The sequence below is a fragment of the Strix uralensis genome, chromosome 23 (assembly GCF_047716275.1).
Source record: "Strix uralensis isolate ZFMK-TIS-50842 chromosome 23, bStrUra1, whole genome shotgun sequence".
NCBI classification, from domain to species: Eukaryota; Metazoa; Chordata; class Aves; order Strigiformes; family Strigidae; genus Strix; species Strix uralensis.
The window spans coordinates 4,345,380-4,366,078 of record NC_133994.1 but is presented as its reverse complement, the minus strand read 5'-3'; the positions used below and the strand labels follow the sequence as shown (position 1 = coordinate 4,366,078).

The window sequence follows — 20,699 nt, the reverse complement described above, 5'->3', positions numbered from 1 at the left end:
AGTCTCTACAGTGTTGTCCAAGGAGCGGTGTAGTATTTAATACATACAGGAATGGTGGAGTATATGACACCTTTTCAACAGTAATCTGTGGAAACATTCAGGTTCAGATGCTGACTGAGGACATAGCCCTTCTGGGCTGATATATACGTCTGCATCAGCCCCTTGTCAATGCAGGGTTGGGTGGCAGGGCATGGTTCTTCCTGAGACCAGTATTATGCAGGATGAGCCTACTTTGGAGCTGGGATCTCAGTCTCCAAACCCCACACGTAGCTGCTGCTAGACCACCCGACAGGGTTTTGATGAAGGAGTCTGGAGCTGTACTTTTGCCCACTGAATAGAAACGTGTCAAGTTTCAGATTCCTTCATTTTTAACTGCTGAATGCATTAGATGTGATATCTGTGGCTTGAAACAAGTGAGGTTTGCAGGAATTTATAATGCGTTGTTTCTTTACTGCCTATACCAGCTGGCAGCTGGGCCTGAGGGGGATCCTGCAGCACTCACACCCTTATCTCTCAAAGAGCGTTCCTGGCAAGGGCGCTGGGGTTGTCATGCCAGGCCAAGAAGGAGACATGTGCGGCAACAGAGCTGTGATTTTTTTTTTTCTTTTTTTTTTTTCCTTTTTCCCCTTCCACCTCCATGTAGGGGAACTCCATCAACCATCAAGTGAAAACATTGCAGCACACAGCACATCTCTGAGGGTGGAAAAGGGGATGCCAGGCACTTGGAGAAAGAGGAAGGACCATGAAGAACAAAACTTGAATATAATCACACACGTCTTGAGGCTCACGTGAACATATACGTGCCTGCTGCAAGGTAGCACTTTGTTTTTTCCTAATGTCACTTTCTCTGGAGATGTATTGATTCCACATTTGGGTGAGATTTTGAACTCCAGTTGACGCTGCTTTAGCTTTGTTGCCATTTAAGATAATAAGTTGGTCTAATTCTGTTCACAGCATATTGGCTTCTAAAGGAATGGAGTTATGCCAGTATCGGTAGTTTTGGAAAATCATTTGCAAGTGTGTGCCAAACCCCTGGAGGGTTTGCCATTTAGAAACACACAAGTTAGAAGAAAAGAATAAGTCCAGTGATCCAGTTCCTAAACTGTTCATTGTATGACCTTAGGCAACTCATTTAATGTCTTTGTGCCACAATTTATCTATCAAAAAATAGGGATAATATCTATTTATCTCTTGCAATAGGTTGGGAAATCTAATAAATGTTGACAATAAGCTTTTGATCCTGTAAAAGTAACAGAGGACAGCAAAAGACAGTATTCTTTACAAATTGATGTTTCATTTTTCATGTAATTGATATTGTTATGGTGCTATTTGGAATTAAGCTCATGATAAATAGTTTACCGAAACACAATTCAACAGGCTCTTGATCCTGGCATGTGGGAGGTTCTAATGTGACTCAGATTTTGAGTTTCTCTTTCATTTGCTTGGGCCGTTGAATCAAGTCTTGTTGGGTATGTAACCCCAGCCAGGTCACGCTGTGCAGCTTCCATGGATCACACTGACCCGTTCTCCGTAGCACCCCCTGTCCTCTCTGGTTCGGGTATATTCGATACAGCTCTGGGGGACACGCATAGGTTGACCAGGTGGCCTCTGACTGCGTCCTCGTGTCTTTCTGTAGGCGATTCTGTGGTTTTGGCTTAGTCAGTGTAGAAAAGGGCATTGATTGTGCTATGCTTTTATATAAAAACTGGTCCATAAACAAAATAAATCGCAGACTCAGCTGGAGTTGGAGCTGTGAAAGCAAGCGGCACTGGAAAATGAGCCTTGTTTAGGGAGATTTATTGAAATGAGCCATATACTCACACCGATATATATTCTCTGTGTGCCTATGCTTACCTGTATCTGTACATGCGTGTATGTTAGAAAGGTAGAAATCTAATGGTCATAGAGTAACTTTATAAAGCTTTAGGGAAGAAATGAACAGAAATGACAAGGAAAGTATTTCCTTCCCTAATGAGAAAATGAAAATAAATTTAAAAAAAAAAAAGAAAACACACACATGGTACATTCTAGGAACAGAATACTGTCAGCTGGACCAGAGGAACAAATAGGGGATGTATCTGGCTCCCAAGGCTTTCTCAGGACTGTGGTCTGCCATTCCCCTAGAACATCACATTGCATGAGGAGAGCAGATCCCAGATGAAGTCCCCTTCTCAAGGTCCCCCAGACCTCATGAAGGGCTCAGAGGGCACATGTGCATCAAAGAGAAGTAGGCAGAATCATGTTATACAGAGGGGAAGAGTTTAGTTCATGCTTTGAAACACCCAAAAGGGGATTAATAACCATAATTTACAAAAAAAAAAAAATCTCCTGTGCATTAGAAAACCCTTTGCCTCCCTGCAGGAGAGAGGAGACAGGGAACTGAACAGAATGTAGGATGTAAGAGCAAACTGTAACCCAGTGAATTAGTCTTAACTATAGCGAAAACAGCACTTGTGTAAATGAGGCCCCTAAGGGCCAATAACCAAGCAGTAAAATGTTACAGGAGGGAAGTAAGTCAGGGCTATAAACCTGGGAAGTTGGGACTGGGTAGCCAGGATCTGGAGCATAAAACAGGCGAGATTAAAGGATGACAGATGAGGGCTGGGAAAGGATGCATGAATCCTTACCAGCGTAAGGATTCTAATTCCTGTGGCCTAAAGACAGGCTTGTTCCTCTGCGTACTGCCAGGAACTAGAAAATGACTGAGGTGCCCACTGAGAACTTGTGAGAAGAGTAGAAGAGTGAGCGATGGATGATAAATAAAATAAGGAAATATAATCAAATCAACATCGAGTGTATTTGATTTAGGAGGACACCAATGAATAGAGAAGGGGAAGAAAGCGGCAGGGTGAGAGTTGCTGTTGGATAGGACTGTGGCTTGAGTGAGATATAGTGCAAGCCCTAAATTATCATCATCATTATTTTTTGGCTGGGCTGTGTTGTGACATCAATACCAATTTACACTCCGGGTGAGTAGCACTTACTACCTTCTTGTCTTCATAAATTGTGCATTGTCCTTATTTATTTGCTTCCTTGTCCCCTTCCTCTCTTCCTGCACTGCCTCTCTCCTTCTTTATAAACATGATGGGGATGGTGTATCCTTGCTATGTCCTTGATGAGTTCAGCATTTAACCCCAGTTATGGATCCCCAGCTCCACTCTCCTTTCTTTTGTGCCAGCTATGGGAATGTTCAACTTGTATTCTTTCTTATGAGGAGGATGGTGTGTACAAAAGGAGGCGAGGTTGGCCTTACTCTTGATAGACCTCGTAGCAAGTGATTCTTTTATCATCATGCAGCTGGTATTTCCATGACCCTTTGTGTTCCTCACGTCTAGCCAGGAGTAGACATGTTGGCTACTCTGAGTCAAAGCCTTCTTCCTGACATGTAGTGTGTGTTTAAAGGTCAGCAATTTTATTCTTGCTCTCTCTCCAAATTTACTAAGCCACCTCATATTGTGAAGTCCCACAGAAGCGCTGCTGTGGCATCACAAGGTATCTTCAAAACTACTTTCCAAGCATGGAAGAAGCAGGTTGCATTATGACAACCTCAGCAGTGCCTGGAAGCAGGTCTGCTATTTTTGATATATCCGTATGACAGAGCTACTCAATCTTTTCACTGTGTGGACTAAACTCTAATAGAGAAATCATTCTGCAGGTCACCTACCTTCCCAGGGCACTCCTTTGATACCTACTGTAATGTTAAAAAGACAGAGCGTCTGTTGTTTTTCTTTGAACATAATATAGCAGCTGAGGAAAAAACTTCATTATAACACTGACCACATTATCTCAGGTGACTACAAGATACATCTTTATGCTATTCGAAAAGAGCAGAGCTGGAGAGATATAAATTAAACTGAAAAAAAGTCTGGTTCAAAATGGGAAACCTTTTTCAGTTGCTTAAAATCACACCTTAAACTGATCCGATATCCCTCAACATATGGGATAACTCTTAATCTCCTCGTGAGTTGAAGTTTGGCTGTCGGAGGGGCAGATGGTAAAGCTGAAACTAAGAGTTCTCAGAATTACCTGTTCGTGATGTTGTGGTGGATAGCTCTTGGCTGTGGCATGAGTGTTAAGAAGCAGAACAGAGTTCATACTGACTGGTTTCTTTTCAGAACATGGTGTCCACATTCACCCACTCAAAGTTGTTCTCCCACAACAGAACCTGAGGAAGAGGGTGATAACAGCAGCATACTGTGAGCAAGTACTCACAGACAAAATCCCATTTAATTGAGAGAGGATTTCTATCTGTGTGAGCACCACTGTTGCATATAATGGTGCAGAAAATGCAAAACTAACAGTGGCAAACTCAAGAGAGAGTGAAGGAGGATGGGAGACCAAATTCATTAGGGATGCCTCAGTCAGGGTGTGTTATTCCATGCCAGGTGATGGGTAATGTCTCTCCTTTTCCTGATAGTGACTTCTCCTATGCTAAAGGATTACAGATGTAATCTAACAAAACTTGTCTCCTGTTTGCAGTCATAACACCAATTCACAATCTCTCCTGTCATATTCTGTACCCAGTTGAATGCTTATTACTATATACAAGAAATACAGGGTTTCATCCTGATTCCTGTATGATCAGTTCATGCTCTGATGCTTACAGCCAACAGAACAGAAACTTGGGAATTTGCTTTCTTTTGAGAATATACTTTGCCAGAAAAAAAATAGGCTCAGATAATGTATAAAGAACCTTGGTGCTGGTGGCTGCCTAGAGGAAACAGGCAAAGGAGGGACAGACTGGGGAAGAAAAAAAAAAAAAAAAAAGCCAAAGACCTTATTTAGGGGTAGTAGATTTAATAATCTCTAATGGAATTACTGGTGAGGAATCTACATGCTCATCTCTTTCCTGTAAAGGTTGGCAGATTTTTGTGTTACTGTTTTTTTTTTTCTTTCTTCCTTCCAGCCTGCCTTCTTCTGCAGGGAATCAGTACATAGACATTCTCCTAGGACAGCAGCTGCATGATGGTACCCTGGCTGTAAGGTCATGCCCTAGCATAATACATTATGAGACAGTGGGTTAGAATATGCTTAACCCTGTACAGGTGCACAGGCAAGAAGATGGATGCAAGGAACTTTTTTTTTTCTGCTGCCTCTGTGCAGGGGGCAGGGAGGAGGCACCATCTCTGAAACTCCTTTTACACACTGTATGGTGCTGTGGGAATCTAGTCCGGACTGGAATGGAGTCTAGCCCCAGGCACAGTGCCTTGGGGAGCAGCTGCCAGTGTTGAGTCCTCCTTTAGCTTCCCTACCCACCCCACATAAGCAGAGACTTGCAACTGTAGCTTTTCCTACAGTTGTAATAATGCAAACTAATTGCCAGGATGCAGCAAAGAAAGCTGAATCACCTGCCAAAACGATAGAGCAGCTCCTTCATTTCCATTTTCTGCCTGCACGAAGGTAGAGTAGAAATTAAAATCCTGGGGAGCGCTCACACCCTCTCAGGCTGAAGCCGAATGATGGAAATATTTAGAACTTCACTGCTAGCTCTGTGGTTTGTTTGATTTGGGGGAAGCAGGAGATGTAGACCTCCCTAGTGCCCCATGCAGAATAACATGCCTTTCCTTAAACACTGCTTTAGTAAATATTCTGGATAAATACTGGGTAAAAACTGCCATGTTACATGTTCCTGGAGGGAATTTTCTGGGGTTTGTAACTACTCTTGGTGACAAGGAAATCTCCCTATAGATAATGACATGAGAGCAGTGTCATTTCAGTTCTTATTGATGCCATGGTCTTGGACAAATACGAAAAAATAACTAGGCAAGAGGTGGTGGTTTGATGGACAGTAGATCCCCCACACACACTAAAAAGACATAAAAAACGGCAGCATTAACTTTTAAGTTTGGATTTTCCAAGAATGAATGTTGAGCAGATGAAATACATGATTAGTCCACTATGTTCAAGGGACTGCAACCCTTTTCATTTCTTGCTTGTCTGCATCAAGAACTTATTAGATTCATTGTTTAATTTGAATTGGTATTACAGAAAAATCACTCTCCCAATTTTATTTCTAAATCTCAATCCACCTAACACTTCCATACATGAATGGCCCCATTGTATTCACTAGCACCAGTAGTTAGCAATTCTTAACTGGATTAAATCATTAGGCCCTGATCCTGCTGCTAGTATTGCATTATGGGTGACTTTACTCAGAAATTACCCGAACTGAGATTTGTAGACTCATCTGGGTGGAGCTGTTTGTAAACAACAAGTGTTTGCTAGACTTGAAGTATTAATGAATTGAGTGGTATGGTTCATTTACTTAATGTTAAACATTTCTATAACGCTGAAAATTTAGGGCATTGAATGAGATAAGGAGCATCTGAAAGGAGTAGATTTATTTTTGCATATTTCATCATACAGCTTTTGTGTGTGAAAGATGTCTTGAACTAAACTGTGTTAAGGCATTCTCTATGGCTAAAAGTATCTAAGGACATTTAGATTATAATATTGTATAGGCGAGATCTGGTTATTCAACACACAGAAAAAGCACCTAAATTTTGAATGTAGGAATGTCAGGATGGGGCCCAAAAATAAACGAGTCCTAAGACTTTACCTTCCTTTGGAGTACCAAGCACTGTCGGCTGCGGGAGGCAGGAGGAATGCTGAACTCCTTGGAGCACTGCTGTGATCTAGGGGCAAATCTTCTGTCCTTCTACAAGAAGCAAAGCACAACTTTCAGACACATGGTAAACGCCCAACAATTTGTGCTTCTCACAGAAACATCAACAATCTGTTAGCTCCTTGGCATTGGGGCAAGCCAACCTGCAGCAGACACCAGGATTGCCCGGTTCCCAGTCACCCATCCTGGTTGTGGCTTCTGTGGTGCAATCAGCCTGGAGCAGGGCACAGGCATTTTTGCTGTGTCCATAGTTGACTCACCCAAAGCAGTTCACATGGGCTTCTCATGATCTTCGAGATACCGTTACCTCACCCAACACTCCTGGGCTTGATGGCTGAGATTGTAGGACGGTTGCTTGGGCCATGAGGGCAGGTTCATGCCGTGAACACTTCACCTTTTTGCTCTGGAGGCTGAAGCATTCTGCTAATCCCCAGGTCTAATAGACCAACTTCTCCCTCCTGCCCTCCTCATGACCCCAACCTGATCTGGAGCAGCCACTCCTCCTGAAGGTCAGAGATAATTCATGTGGTGTCGTGCTGTGTCATTCACGATGAGTGACTGAATTGGTATGATGAATGGGGAAGGGTCAGTTAGAGCGCTAACCCGAGGAACAAATTTGTGGGGCCACCACTGTCATTTTATTTAGGGTCTGCACAGAGCCCTCCAGGCTTTCTGCCTCAAGAATGAACAGCTCGTCCCTGAAAGGAACTTAGCTTTTTCCTCAGGGCTTTTTTTCCCCCCCCTGACTCTAGGAGAAGAGGAGAGTTAGAAGCATTTGCAATTCTGTAAAAATTATGAGCACAAAGGGTAGTCCATCTAATTGATAAGAAGCCTTAAATCTCGTTTTTCAGGTGTTTATAATGTGGCACTGAAAACTGCTGAAACTTGGCATTCAGAACCCTTCTAGGGAGCAACTATTTTCTTCCCATCTCTCTTTTTAAAAAGAGATTATTTTCTCACATCATCTTGGACCTCTTCTGCTCCACATTCTCCCCTCCACCCCCCCAAGTTATAATTCCTGGCAGAGTTTCTCAATGAACAATTGCTCATGAGGGCTCTGAGCCCTGCCATTTTTTCTCCCAGTGCGAGCTGCATCCCAGCATTTTTCTGGTATTAAAAAAAATGAGTCGGTTGCTCAGGATTTTCCTGCCTGAAACAAAGAACAAATGATGCAAAGGCTTGAACAGAGATTTCTGCAGTCCTGTGTTCTTCGTACCTATGACCCACATGCTAGTTAAAATCATGTCTGCTGAGGGCCCACAAAACCGCCTTTAAGACAATTCATTTCCATTTTAGATCAGAAATGAGCCCTGTGTACTTAAGGGTTTTACTCCACTGACTGTACCAATGTAATTGAAGCCATATAACTTCTCTGAGCCATGCTAAGACAAAGCACATATCACGATGGTATAGCTGCATCCTTTTAAGGGTTGTACTGATAAAATCAAATTCTTCTCTCTCTCCCAAATATGGTATTGGTATGCTAAAATAACTTTTTGAAATTAAGAGATTAACCTAGTTGCCACTTTCTGGTTTTCAGTGTGCCTGAGCTAGCGCAGCAAGGAAGAGGGTTGGGTTCCCGGGGCCAGCGTGCGCTTGGTACGTAGCAGAGGCCTGAGTTTTGGGGAATACTTCACTGCTGTGGTAGGGCCACCTCCAGGTGAGTTGTGGGATGGACCGAGGAGCAGAATCCTACAGGTTTACTGTAGTGCTATTTTCCAGCCTTCCTCAGCTTCTTGCCGCAGGAAGAGGCTAACAGCATGCTATCTGCACAGGGAGGAATCTCTGCTCTGATGTGATGAATTGGCCCTTTGTACTGAGCAGATGAATTTCATTATGAGGTGTGAAATTTGCCGCCCCTCCTTAGGCAAAGTTTTTGCTGAAGTCAATGAGAGTTTTGCCAGAATGAGATCTGCATTGTCAGGACTCTTGCTCCCTCCTGGCTCCTGCTTGCACAGCAGTATGACTAAAATTCTCCGTGCTTATCTCATTGCCATTTTTTATTCACCTGTTTTGGCAGGGCTGGCATCATGTCCCTGGCCAACAGGTTCTTACACCGGGATGCGCTCAGGTAAAATTACCTCAGATTCTACTGGAAAGTTTGCCTGCGTCAGGTCTACAGGCATAAACACAAAGCCCCTTTCTCATGTTTCTGTAATTCCAAAACGGCTTAAATTTTAATAATAAAATATTGCAGGTATTTACTCCGCAATATGGATTAAGCCCCCCTTAGCTGCTTAGGAGAAGCAAACATAATTTAAATGGCAGATAGTTTTGTCGTTTGAAAATTAGCTACTCTGTATCTGAAATAACCCTTTTTTGTGGTTGTTGGCATGGAAACAAGTATAGTCTGCAAGTCCTTCTCCAGACACCTTTGTAACTCCGGGGGAAGTCAATGGTAACCTGTGGCAAGGCTCCGCAGCTCTGAAAATCAGATGTCAAATACCTCCCTTTTATTCTCAAAAAGTATCTGATTTTGAAAATTAGCTTCATTCTGAAGAAAGTCTTTCTTGAAGTAGTGACTTGGAACAGTTTGAAGTCAGGATGTATATTTAGAGTTGAGGTTAAATATTCCAGGCATAACAGCTCCTTCCACACATCTGGTTCCTATGTATTGCATAATAATGAGATCGAATGCCTTCCCGTAGCGAAGTGGACACAACTCCACTTTAATAGGTGTCATATCCCTTTATGCTAGAGCTGAATGTTGCTTGAGAGATACTACTTCTTTCCCCAATCCTTGTACTATCAAGTAGAAGGGGATTTTGATAACCACGTTTGTGTAAGTTCGGGTTTTTTTGTGTAAGTTTTACACACGTTTGTGTAAGTGTTGTCCCATTTTTGGATCGGTGTTAGGCTGAGTCTAGTCAGATATTTTGTAGATGGCTATGCTTAATTTTTTCTGCAATGCAAACCCGAGAGAGGGGAAAAAAAAAAAATCTTCTCCTCAATATATGACTTGATGATACGGGGCAAAACACCATCATTTTGTGATGAGAAGTGATGGCATTTTGCTGAAATGTCATGGCTTGAGATACAATCTGTCTTTCCCATCCCAAAATGATTTCCAGGAAGGCAAAATTGAAAGTGGGACCATGATGATAAATGAGTGAGATTTTTAACTGTCTCGTTGAAATACAAAAAGCCCTTCTTCTTATATAGGAAATATTTTTTAACTGTTTGAAAATGAAGCCAGAAGGAGGACATATTTGAAACCTGTCAGGTCAGACAAGGTGGTGATTAAAACACACTCCTAGTCCTAATGTAGTTTTTAAACTAGCTGGCTTTTGTGGGATTGCATCAGATCTTCTGATTAAGGGAAGTGCTGACAGAGGGAAAAAGGAACATGCACAGGGGAAACAACTTCCATCATCTTCTTATTTTCCCAAGAAACAAATCTGTGTGAGGAACAAGGGAATAAGATGCTTGCCCTGGTTTCATCTCTTGTGCAGTGGAGACCCGTCTCTCTTAAAAAGATGGTCCGTCACACTGAAAGAAGAGGGACCAGGAGCTTGAGCCTTGGGTCGTTGTGTGGTATCTGATGTTGCAGAGCTTCTGGTGGGTGGGTGGCAGCGAGGACTGGGATGAATGGGTGTAACTTACAGCTCCGCAGTACATCCTGCTGGTGTCACCGTAAAAGCCAGCAGAGGAGCTCTCTAACACTCAGTTTGGAGTTTTCGAAGGCAGGCACTCTTTATTGCAGCGCTGGATGCACGGGGCATCGTTCCACCTAACGTGCACACACTAAAACAAAAGTTCATCCTTTATGTACCTCAAATACATGAATATTCATACAGTTTCCAAGAAGTCTCCACCTTTCTGCCTATCTACTGCATTTACATAATGCTGGCGTAGCAAAACTACGCTACCCATGCACGGGGGTCTTGGGTGGTCGTTTGGGGAGTTAGCGCCGTACTCCTTTTTCCCTTTTATGGTCACGAGTCTTTTGAGGACAATTTCTTCTCCTTGGATGTTTCCCAACTCTGTTGTCCGGCCAAGCTGTTTGTTCTTATCCACCTTGTTTGAGCATTTCTGCCAGGATGTATCTATTCTCAAGGTTAGGATATCTTCTCTGTACATTTTAATCACTCAGGCCTTGTTAAATACATTGTTTGGTAAAAGAATTTCTTAATATTCCCTCCTTTGAGACTTCCAGGTATACACAACTGGGTACGACATGACCACATAAGGTACAATGGAAGGCTTCTCTTATCACTAATTGTTACAGGCCTCAACTTGCAGGCACCAACTGCTTGCAGACGGCAGCTAGCAGGCAGCAGTGTAGGATAAACAGGGGGAAAACTCAATCTTGAAACCATATGCGTAGTGGCACGGCCTCCGTGAAAGGTCTTGCTAGGTGTGGAGAATCTTCTGGCAGATGTGGCTTGAAGGGATGGGGCTCTGATCATGCCTTCACCCTTTTACCACAACACCAGTGCTTGGAGGCCGTTTCCTACTCAGCTGGAGCATGGCATAATTTAGAAGATTTTTCCTGTGTCTAACACCTATGTGTCCAAATCTCAGGATGGAAGCTGCTCCTTGCTAAAATCATCAGAAAAGCACTGATATTGATGCGCAAAATACTAGTAATGGTTCAGTGTTCCGGTGTGTCCCCTGCACCCTGTGCCGGCAGCACATCTTGATGGCTCGGAGGACGAGGCCACCCTGCTCGACGCCGTCCTCTCTTCTCGTTGCCCTGAGGATTCCTGTAGGTGGGTGCTCCGCAGCTGCACGCGCAGGAGACGGCTGTCTGGGGCCGTGCTCTCGGCGAAGGTGTTGACTGCATTTTGCACGGGCAACTTCCACGTTTTAGTTCTGCTCTTTTGAGGGGTCGCCCGCGTGTGTCGCAGTAGGACACCCATGCCAGGTACACGCGGGCCAGCTGCTCTGCTCTCTCCTGCCAGGCTCTGCAGGCCCTCGCCACACTTCTCCAGCACCGTCTCACCTTTGTTGGGGTTCAGTACCTTTGGGTTTCACCTTTGGGGGGGTTCGGTACCCCCAGCCGTGGATGCCAGGGCGGGGTTTTACACCCACCCGGTGCGTGGCTTCCCCGCCTTGCTCTGCACCCACCTCGCGTGTTTCACAGCCGCTGCTCGCTCCACGCGAGCCTCGGGGGCTCTCGGTGGGTTGCGGACATTTTCGTAGCCGTTTGTGTTTCCAGCCTGTCGCCCCTTTTAAGCCCCCGCCGCTCCCGCCTGGCCCCGGCCGCCCCGGGAGCGCGGAGGCGGCGGCGGCCGGGCCGGGCCGGGCCGTGCCGTGCCCCGGGGGAGGCAGCGGCCGGGGCCGCCGCGCTAATTAAAACGTGTCGGCGGCTTCATCGCCGTCTCGGCTCCGCTGCCAGGGAGACTCCGACCGCGGCGGCGGCGGCGGCAGCGCCCCGGGGGGGCGGCGGGGCGGGGAAGGGGGGGACCGGGCGGCGCCAGCCCGCGCCGGCCCCCGGCAGCGCTCCCGGAGCCCAGCCCGGCCCAACCGGCCCCCGCTCGGCTTTGGCTTTCCTCCCGTTTGTCTCCCGCTGGCTCCGGGAGGCCGGTGCCGAGGCTCCGGGCTGGGCTGGAGCTGGTGGCGGCGCGGCCCCGGGGGTGCTGCCCCCGCTGGGAACCCCGATTTCTGCTAATGGAGAAGCTAGCAGCGGAAAACAAGAAAACCCTCCCCTAATTCCCAATCCCATTGTGGAGTAATTCTGCACGATAAACCATTCCCAGAGATGGCGCTAGGATTAGGGTAAAACCTCTCTCCCTAGCTGTTTAGATTTCATGGAAGAGATAATCCGGTTACTCACAAAGTCCAGCCGATGTAGAACCAGACTCGTACAGTGTCATCAAGTATTGGCTCGTCTCTGGGGATTCTCCCCCACGCGGCACCAAACTGACACCTTGAAATGTTACAAATATCTATAACACACATATTTTGGTACATATTTTCTCATTTTTTAAAAAAAGTGTGTAGTCACCCTACAGATAGAGCCTTTTATGAGCAGCTTACAGGTCTGTAGGAAGGGCGTGCATGTGAAATACTTGGTTGGAAAGTTCAGATTTCATGCTTTATGGACCTACTGTGAGATCAGTTAAAAACTGAGCCGTGGTAAACTTTTATATATACATGCAATAGTCCACAGTCCAAGCATGTTTATTGTTCTTTCTGTTTGGAGTGCTGAGAATGTTAAAAGTACTGTGGATCCCAAGGAGGAAAATTAAAGAAGCTTCTATTTCCTACTGCGGTGCTGTGCGGTGAATGGATTAGGGAAGGTGGGTCAATGCGTTGCTCCATCGCAGAAAGCCCTATCTGTGGTTCTCATTTAACCTTTTAGGCATACATGTGAAGATTTTCTTGGCAGTAGAGTGTAGCTTCCAGAAGAACTGGGAGTATAGGTTATAGTGGGTTTGAAGATAAAGCTTGCATTAGCTTTGGCAATTAAAGTAAGGGGGAGATGCAGATTTGGGATTAATGAAATGTGAAAGCGGGAGGGGAGACAGAAGTATGAGACATTGGATACTGTCATAATTATTACTCTTTTTTAATAAGAGCTATAGATGTTTATCATCCCGGTAAATAAGGCTGTGTCAGGTGCCTGAATTTAGGCACCCAAGTTTGAAAAATGCCACCTTCCTGGCTTGTTGTCAGCTTCACAACAGCACGGTGACAGATCTGGAAACTGAACCCGGGAGTTCTAACCCCTTTAGCCTCTTGCCTCAGGCAGGAGGGAAGGGAACCGTGGAGCTATAACTTAAGGAAAAAGAAGCACCATAATGAAGATCGTTCGGGAGCCAGCTTAGATGCCTGGAAGGGAGAAGCACAGAGCTAGAACTGAAAAGATGAAGGACCTCATTGAACCTGAAGTGCCTCATTAAGTGCAATACAGCTTGTGCGTGCACAGTGGCAGATTTTTCCGGAGATATGTGCAAAGCTCAGAATGGGAAGGGTGGGAGAAATGGGGGAAAACAGTTCCCCTTCTAGAAATACTAAAGTCAAGTATCTTTATATATAAGGAAGAGAATTGAATTATTTTATGCTTAGTAGGTAGTAAGTAACATGCACAGTCCATTTTAGAACAGTCTGGTCATGTGGAGCTGCCTGTGTGTAAGAAAACAGTTTTCTGCTGTGTGTGTCTCTTGATTCTGAAATGCTAAATGCTTGCTCTGTGCCTTCGTTTTTCCACAGACAAATTGAGGGTAATAAGTTGATTTTTCTGACTCTTTGTGCACAGAATGGTTAAGGCAGCAAATAAAAAGCAATGAAAGCTGTGAAGTAAAAACAACAGCAGAATAGATGTAAGGAATTGATTTGGAAATTCAACTATGTATTAAAATATTCAAGAATATTGAATAGCAAAATGTTTTTATGAGGTTCTTAGTACTTTGGGGCACTGCTACTAAAGCATGGGGTTTTTCTGACATTACTGCAACGCACATCAGAAATCATAGTAATATTTGCCCATGTTTGGTGCTTCCCCAGCTCCCCACAGTCCTGCCGGAAAGCTGAGAAAGGACTGTTTGCCAAGTGTTTCATGAACTTGAGATGATGGTTGCTATTGCTGTGCAAAAAAGCACCATGAATTTAAGTGAACAGCATGCTGGCTCTAGGAAAAAAAAAAGAAGAGAAAGGGATCTGGAGAAGGACATCTGCTTGAGGTGCTGACCTCTTAGGACGAGAGTGACTGGGGAACTCCTGCCAGTGTTGCTACTATAGTGTTGAGGTTTCAAGATGTGAAAATAGGAAGCGCAGTTTCTTTTAAAGGGTCTTAGCCACGTGTGCTGCTTAATTTATCTTTCTGGCTGGTCCTGCACTGATAGCATTTAGCCATGTAGGGACCATTTGTCTGTTATTTTTCAGATTAAGCTGGCAAGGTTAGAGCAAATGGTGCGGACTGGATTTCCAGGGACTTGGTTGGGAATGGTTTGCAACCAGACTGCTCAACTGAAGAGTTGTCAGCCTGCTTTTAACCTTTAACTGGACTCTGAAGTCCAGTTCCATGTTGGTTGTCAAGTAATTTCTTGAGGTATCTGTCTGCTGCTTTTAAACCTACAGAAACTTTGCTGGACAAATTCCACTGTAACCTCCCCTCAACATCTTGTCATTGCTTCACCAGAAATTTTAAACACTTCTGCAGTTTGGTTTGCGTGAGAGCTGGTATTCGGCCAGCTGTCTCAGTGAGGGATGTGACTGAAGAATTGGGGAGGGCGTGGAAATGTCACCAGTTGTGGGTCCTCCAAGAGGCAGCATGGAGACAGTATTTTGACAAGTCCTGCCTGTGGCATGCTGCCAACTTATTTTACAGAAAGCATGGCCTTGGCAGGTGTTGATGGCAGCAAAACAAACTTGGAATAGGTTGTGATAAAGGGAGTTCTCTTGGGAAGGGGAAAAAGGAGTGATAAATATCTTAAAACTGCTCCTAGGAAGAGTGAAGATGTGATGTGCTTGTTGGAGCACTTGGGAACTGTCCTCTAATGCGCCAAATGTTGTAAGACAATCTGGGGGCCTGGTGAAAGCCTGAGAAGATTTCAGTTAAGTGTTTTTTTCAGTATTTTTCTCTCCAAGGATAGAAATTTGCCTGTCCCAAGGCCTTAAAATAAATTTCCCAGGATTTTGGGTCTCTAGGTCCTGAAGGGACAGTCAGCCTCTCTTCTAAATGCGGTGAATCAGAAGCCCTGGTTTCGGGTACCCTCTGGGTTGATCTGGGTTTGAACCCAGTGGCTCTATTTCATCCTTATTTCTGGGTCTTTCTGCAGCCGAGTAACCTTCTGCTCACTCTTTTTTTTTTTTTTTTTTTTTCAGTGTCTGCTTCCAGTCATGATCTCAATCCTTGATTTCAAAAGGAAATAGATGTTTTTTTCTAGCCTAGTCTGCAGCTATAAACTGGAGAGTCCAAACTGGGAGCGAGCTAGGAAAAAATCAGAGTAGTGATGGCAAATACATATCCCATGCCAAATAGCACGGGGTATGTGAATCTGGTAGTGAGAGAATCGGGGAGAAGCCCAGGATTTGTATCCAATAACCAGGAGCACATACACGGTGCAAAATGATTGCTTTTGGTAATGTAAAGATTCTCTTTGCTGTCCATTAGTGTAATTTTGTGATAGACTGGCGAGGTTGCTGCTGTGATCTATAAATCTTTGTTCTGAAGGAGTTCTGTGATGCTGGCGTTTGAATTTTTTCAAGGGCAGATCTGATAAGTGATAAAGCATGCAACTATTTTGTTTACATTCATTTTTTTTGTTTTAAATATGCTTGTTACAGCTGTAATGTGACTGCAGCTATAGTCCCTCTTGTATTAACATTTTCAGCACAGACTTTTTTCCTGGGTGGGGCTGAGCAGGGAGTTCTCTAACATAGGTACTCAGTGAGATAGCAGTAGGTGGGCTGGGGTTTTGTGTGTGAGCAATACTTCAGTTTGATAGCAGTCTGGGGGATGCTCTGCAGCACATGGCCTTCCTAAACTACCGTGGGGTGGGCATCCTGCTACACTTGATGAGGATGGTGTGCTGCTCTGCAGCTCTATTACCTGCTGGTGGCTAGTGAGGTTTTAGCTGTGCTGTGGGGGGAAAGGCTGCTCTTGATTCTGACAGAAATTAACCCAGTGAAACAGAGCCCTAGTGACGCTCCTTCAGCAGATCATAAGAATTCAGGGTGGACGTTTGGAACATAACGTGAACCATGGATGTGTTGGATGTTACCCTGTAGACATAAGCATCATTTTGAAATGATCAGTGACTCACCGATGCAGTATAATCACCAGAGACATGCCCAGCACCGAGCCATCAATCACTCCTGAACTGACAGTACACCCTTATGTGTGTGCTGTACCTGCCCAAGACCCCTGTTATAAATCTTCTCGGAATGGAGGAACATGTGTTCCTTGTAACATACATACATACGCAGGGGTGCCCTAAGCGTGTCACATCATTCTGTTATTGATAGACAACATCAGGCCTCAGCAGGGCTGCTTGTGCTTAGCCATATTGGCAGGAGAAAGCGTTCTGTAAAGCTGAATAAAACACCCCGTGATCTCCAACATGTGGCTCCACTGGAGCTTGTTGCACGTTACCCCGTTGTAAAGACACCTCCAGCGTGCACAATCATTCTTGGCCTCCCACAGCCTGGTTTATGCAGCAGGTATTTGGCATTTCAGGAATCTGGGAGGGAGAGTAGTGGGCTTTGGCTGTGACCAGAGGAGTGACTAGAGTGTGTAAGGAGAGAGTAAGAGAATGTGGATCCACAGACTGCTGTGAATGGGTGCTGCATAGAAAAGCACTCTGAACTGGTGGGTAGTTGTCTTTCAGTGAAGAGAGGGCAAAGCTACTCCTGCACCTCCTGACTTCACTTATCTGTTGAAGCTTATGGCTTGCACAGCTCTCGGCAGGTACGTTTGCAGATGCCAGACACGCTCTTTTGAAGTTAAGCAGATGTTGGTGCGAATGTTCCTGGGACACAACTGAAGGGGACATGTTGAATGGGAGAAGACCATGAGGCTGACATATGGAAAGGTCCAAGGATTTTGGTGTAGTTTGTATGTGAACTGCTGTATTTAACAAAACAATTAGCATCACCAAAGAGCGTTTCAGTGCTGTGTGTCAGAGAAACAAGAAGGATGTTTTGGTAGCTTTTAAATGAGTTTTAATCCTTAGTGTATTTCCCCCACTGAACTTCAACTACTCTGGAAATGTGAGTAAAGCATCCATTTTACAGAGGGGCATTGAGGTGTTCTTACTCACCTGCTTAATGCTATAGGAAGAGAAAGCCCAAGCATTCCTCAGCTACATCCAAGGCTCAAACTTCTTAAGCTGCAACTGGAGATACAGCCATCTTGTGTACAACCCGATTCTGTGCCAGTACTTTCCTCCTACTCTTTCAAGGGTGGTATGAATTCCAGTCTCCTTTTATCCTCACACCGAGATGCACGCATGCAACTTTCTTGCTAGTATTCCAAACAGATATCTGATAGAAGCTGGCAGGATGGTGGAAGCCTGTCATTTCCTTACTCTGAGCGTAGTCAAAGACAATGCTTTTGTTAGAAATGGAGCTGGCAGATAGCAGAGTCCCTGCCTATCTCCACAGACAGTGGCACACACACAGACACAATACAGTGCACACACCTGCCGGTGTTCGGGTGGGGAGGAAGGTTGGGGGAGAGGCAATGCAAAAGTGAGTTTGTGTAATTAAAGATGGAATAGCCATCTTTACTGCCTTTCTCATGCAGCATAAAATAAGACTGAGACTGAGGGGTTGGCTTCTGGCGATCTAGCTGTGGCAGCATGAAAAATGAGGAGGAGTGCGATAAGAAACTAATAATTTATGTTCCAAGCACAGACTCACACCAGTGTGGAGGGAAATTTGTGCCAATAACTCCTACTAACTCAGAAAGGCACGCAATCTTTTATTGCACAAATTATTAACGACCAGAAAATAAATGACTCTGTAATCAGATTGGTGCTGCCGGCGCTTTTCGTTTCTTCTTTTATTTGTATAAATTCTGAAGCCAGTCCACCCCTGAAGCTGAGGCAATGGGAACTTTTACTGGCCCAGTGCCCTGCCTGACAACAGAACAGATTAAACAACGATGAAACAGGAACGTCCTGGTATCTCATTGCCTATCAGAGATGGATTTACTCAACAAACATTTTCTGGCCCCTCAGCAGTAACAGCTCTGTAGGTACACAGGGATCTCTGGTTTGGGACCTCACTGCCTAGTTATCGGAATGGTCAAACAGCAGCAGAGTGAACCTTTATTTATGAAAATGTACAGGAAAAAAAACCCCAAACAACACTCCCCGTCATCTCCTCTTGGCCCTGTCCCTTTTCAGACTCCTTTCTTCACGTCCTTCCTGTGTCCTCAGGGCTGCTGGTCCATGTGCTTCTGCTCTCTAGTTTTTCAGCATTTGTGCTTAATAGTCAGAAGTGCTGGGCACCTACAGCAATTACTGAAGTATACTAGAATTGTGGATTCTCAGCCCTTCTTAAATCAGGCCAGGGTGAATTTCGGCCACGCACTTGCATGGGAAAAGGAGCGTGAGGAGTTTGGTTTATTTAGACAGAGTCTATATGGAAACAAAGCATGGAACGTTTTCCCTACCACCAAATGATTACATCCTCTGATCTTTCTTAAAATCTTTATTATGATGATGAAGAAAAGAAGCATTGATGAAGAATGAAACCTTTTAAAGAGGAAAGATGATGACTTTTGGATTAGCTGCAGGTTCCCTTCAGTTTATATGGTGCTTTGTGTAATCTGAAGGGTGGCAGTGTTCTTGTATTAGGTAGGAGTAGTTAGGAGTTTGGGTGTGATGCCAAAGCAAGATGAGGAATTTGATTTGGGCTTGAGCTAGTAGTTATTTGCAGGGAGACACAGGGTGAGCTAGAGTGGTAGAAGCAAACAACTTTGAGCCCACAGGTAACTTTGGATCAAGATCTGAGCTTCACTTGAAAGTTATCCTGGTAACATACTGAACCTAAATCCTGGTCTGGGTTCCAACCCTGGGAGATATTTGAGTTTGAACCCAAAGTTTGCAGGAGTTGCTGCATCCAACCTGTGGGCCAACCCAGCCCCATTTTGCAGCCTGTATTCTGAACGGCAAGGCTTTTTGGCCCTAGATCCAGATGCAGCTGAGAGGCCCACGTCTACAATTTACGCAGGTTTGCTCTGATTCAGATGACCTGTGCAAGCCTGTGTGACCTGGCTAAGACTCATTTAAGCCCGGTGTTTAAGGTTTGTAGGGTGGTGTTTCTTCAATAAACAGGGTTCCTTGAAGGCAAGGGAGTGACTCTGCATGCGATTAGAAGCTGCTGGTCTGTGTTTAGTCCATATATTTTTCAGTTGGTGGGGGAGACCCATATGTGAGGCTTGGACTTTTCTTCTCCCCTCCCATTCCCCCTCCCCACTCTGATTATGTGAACCATATGATAAGGAAGAAAAGTGATTCTGTTGTTAATTCAGCCCATGCATTATCAATGGCACTATCTCCCTGATGGCTTCATCTGAATAGGGAGGAGGGGGAGACTTGCTTTCCCTCTCTCTCTCTCTCTCTTTTTTTTTTTTTTATGGTGAGGGGGTGTTGGTGAAGGCGACCGCAGCCAGGCTGCAATAATGAATAATGTGCAGATTGTTCCCGGGGACTGCAAGTGTTTTATTAACGCAGGTTTTCTTAGACTGAATGCCCAATCACCACAGAACCATGAAACTCAAATTGCCTTACAGCTCTCTCATGAACATACTTTTAATCTCATTGACCTGTCGTTATACTACAACACATAAATTCAGATTTGGAGATCTTATGTCCAATCATAAATTGGGCTGGCAGACTTCCGATCAACAGAATAAAACTGTCTCCTGTGAGGTGGGTTTTTTATTCGTCAGTGCTGTTCCAGCAGACGGAGTGGAGGTACAGTCAGCTTTTCTTAATAAACTATTCTTTAAAAAATGGAGGGAAATAAGAAACCCAGCATGAAATTCACAGGAGAGAGAAGAAAAAAAATAAGGTGACATTTAAATAACATTAACATTGGGCATAAACTTAGAATGTGGAAAACTGTGAATTAAGGGGTGTTAGCTTCTGCTAACATCATGGAGAAATGATAGAAAAATAGAAGAGTTTGTGCAGTGGCATTCAGGCATACACTTTTGGCCATAATTCTGTGTGGTTTTTGGGGTAGGCACCTATGTCCCAACTTCACAGAATTCCTTCCTCTTTTCTTATGTCTTTTTCTTCTTAAATGAACAACCCAAAGGCAATCTAATTTCTCCCTCCCTCTTGTTCTGCAATGTTTTATTTGGATTCAGCAGTGAATGGGGGATTTGACATTTCTATAGGTCGGTGGGAATTTGGATATGAGGGGAGACTTTGCTATGCTGATATTAGGTGTGGGTACTCATGCAGAAGGGTTTCCTTGTGTGTGAAGAAAGATCACAACCAGTAAATCCTGCTAAGTGCTGAACACGTTCAGAGTGGTGCAGCAGGCCCATCTGTGAGTGCTGTCATTGCATATGGACGATTCCTGTTGTCGTCAGTAGAGATGTGTCATCCTAAATGCTGGTAGAACAGGTCAGATAGTTTTTTGTGTATGCACATTTCCTCTTTGCAGG

At 44.6% G+C, this 20,699-nt stretch overlaps 1 protein-coding gene across 1 annotated transcript in view; it reads left to right on the top strand.

Moving 5' to 3' along the window:
• The first annotated feature begins 454 nt into the window (after positions 1-454).
• The window catches only part of SAMD11 (sterile alpha motif domain containing 11), a 175,101-nt gene continuing 154,856 nt past the window's right edge, over positions 455-20,699 (top strand). The window contains exon 1 of the mRNA XM_074893298.1: positions 455-814. The gene's annotated coding sequence lies outside the window, so the exon portion shown is untranslated. The remainder of the gene's footprint in view (positions 815-20,699) is intronic.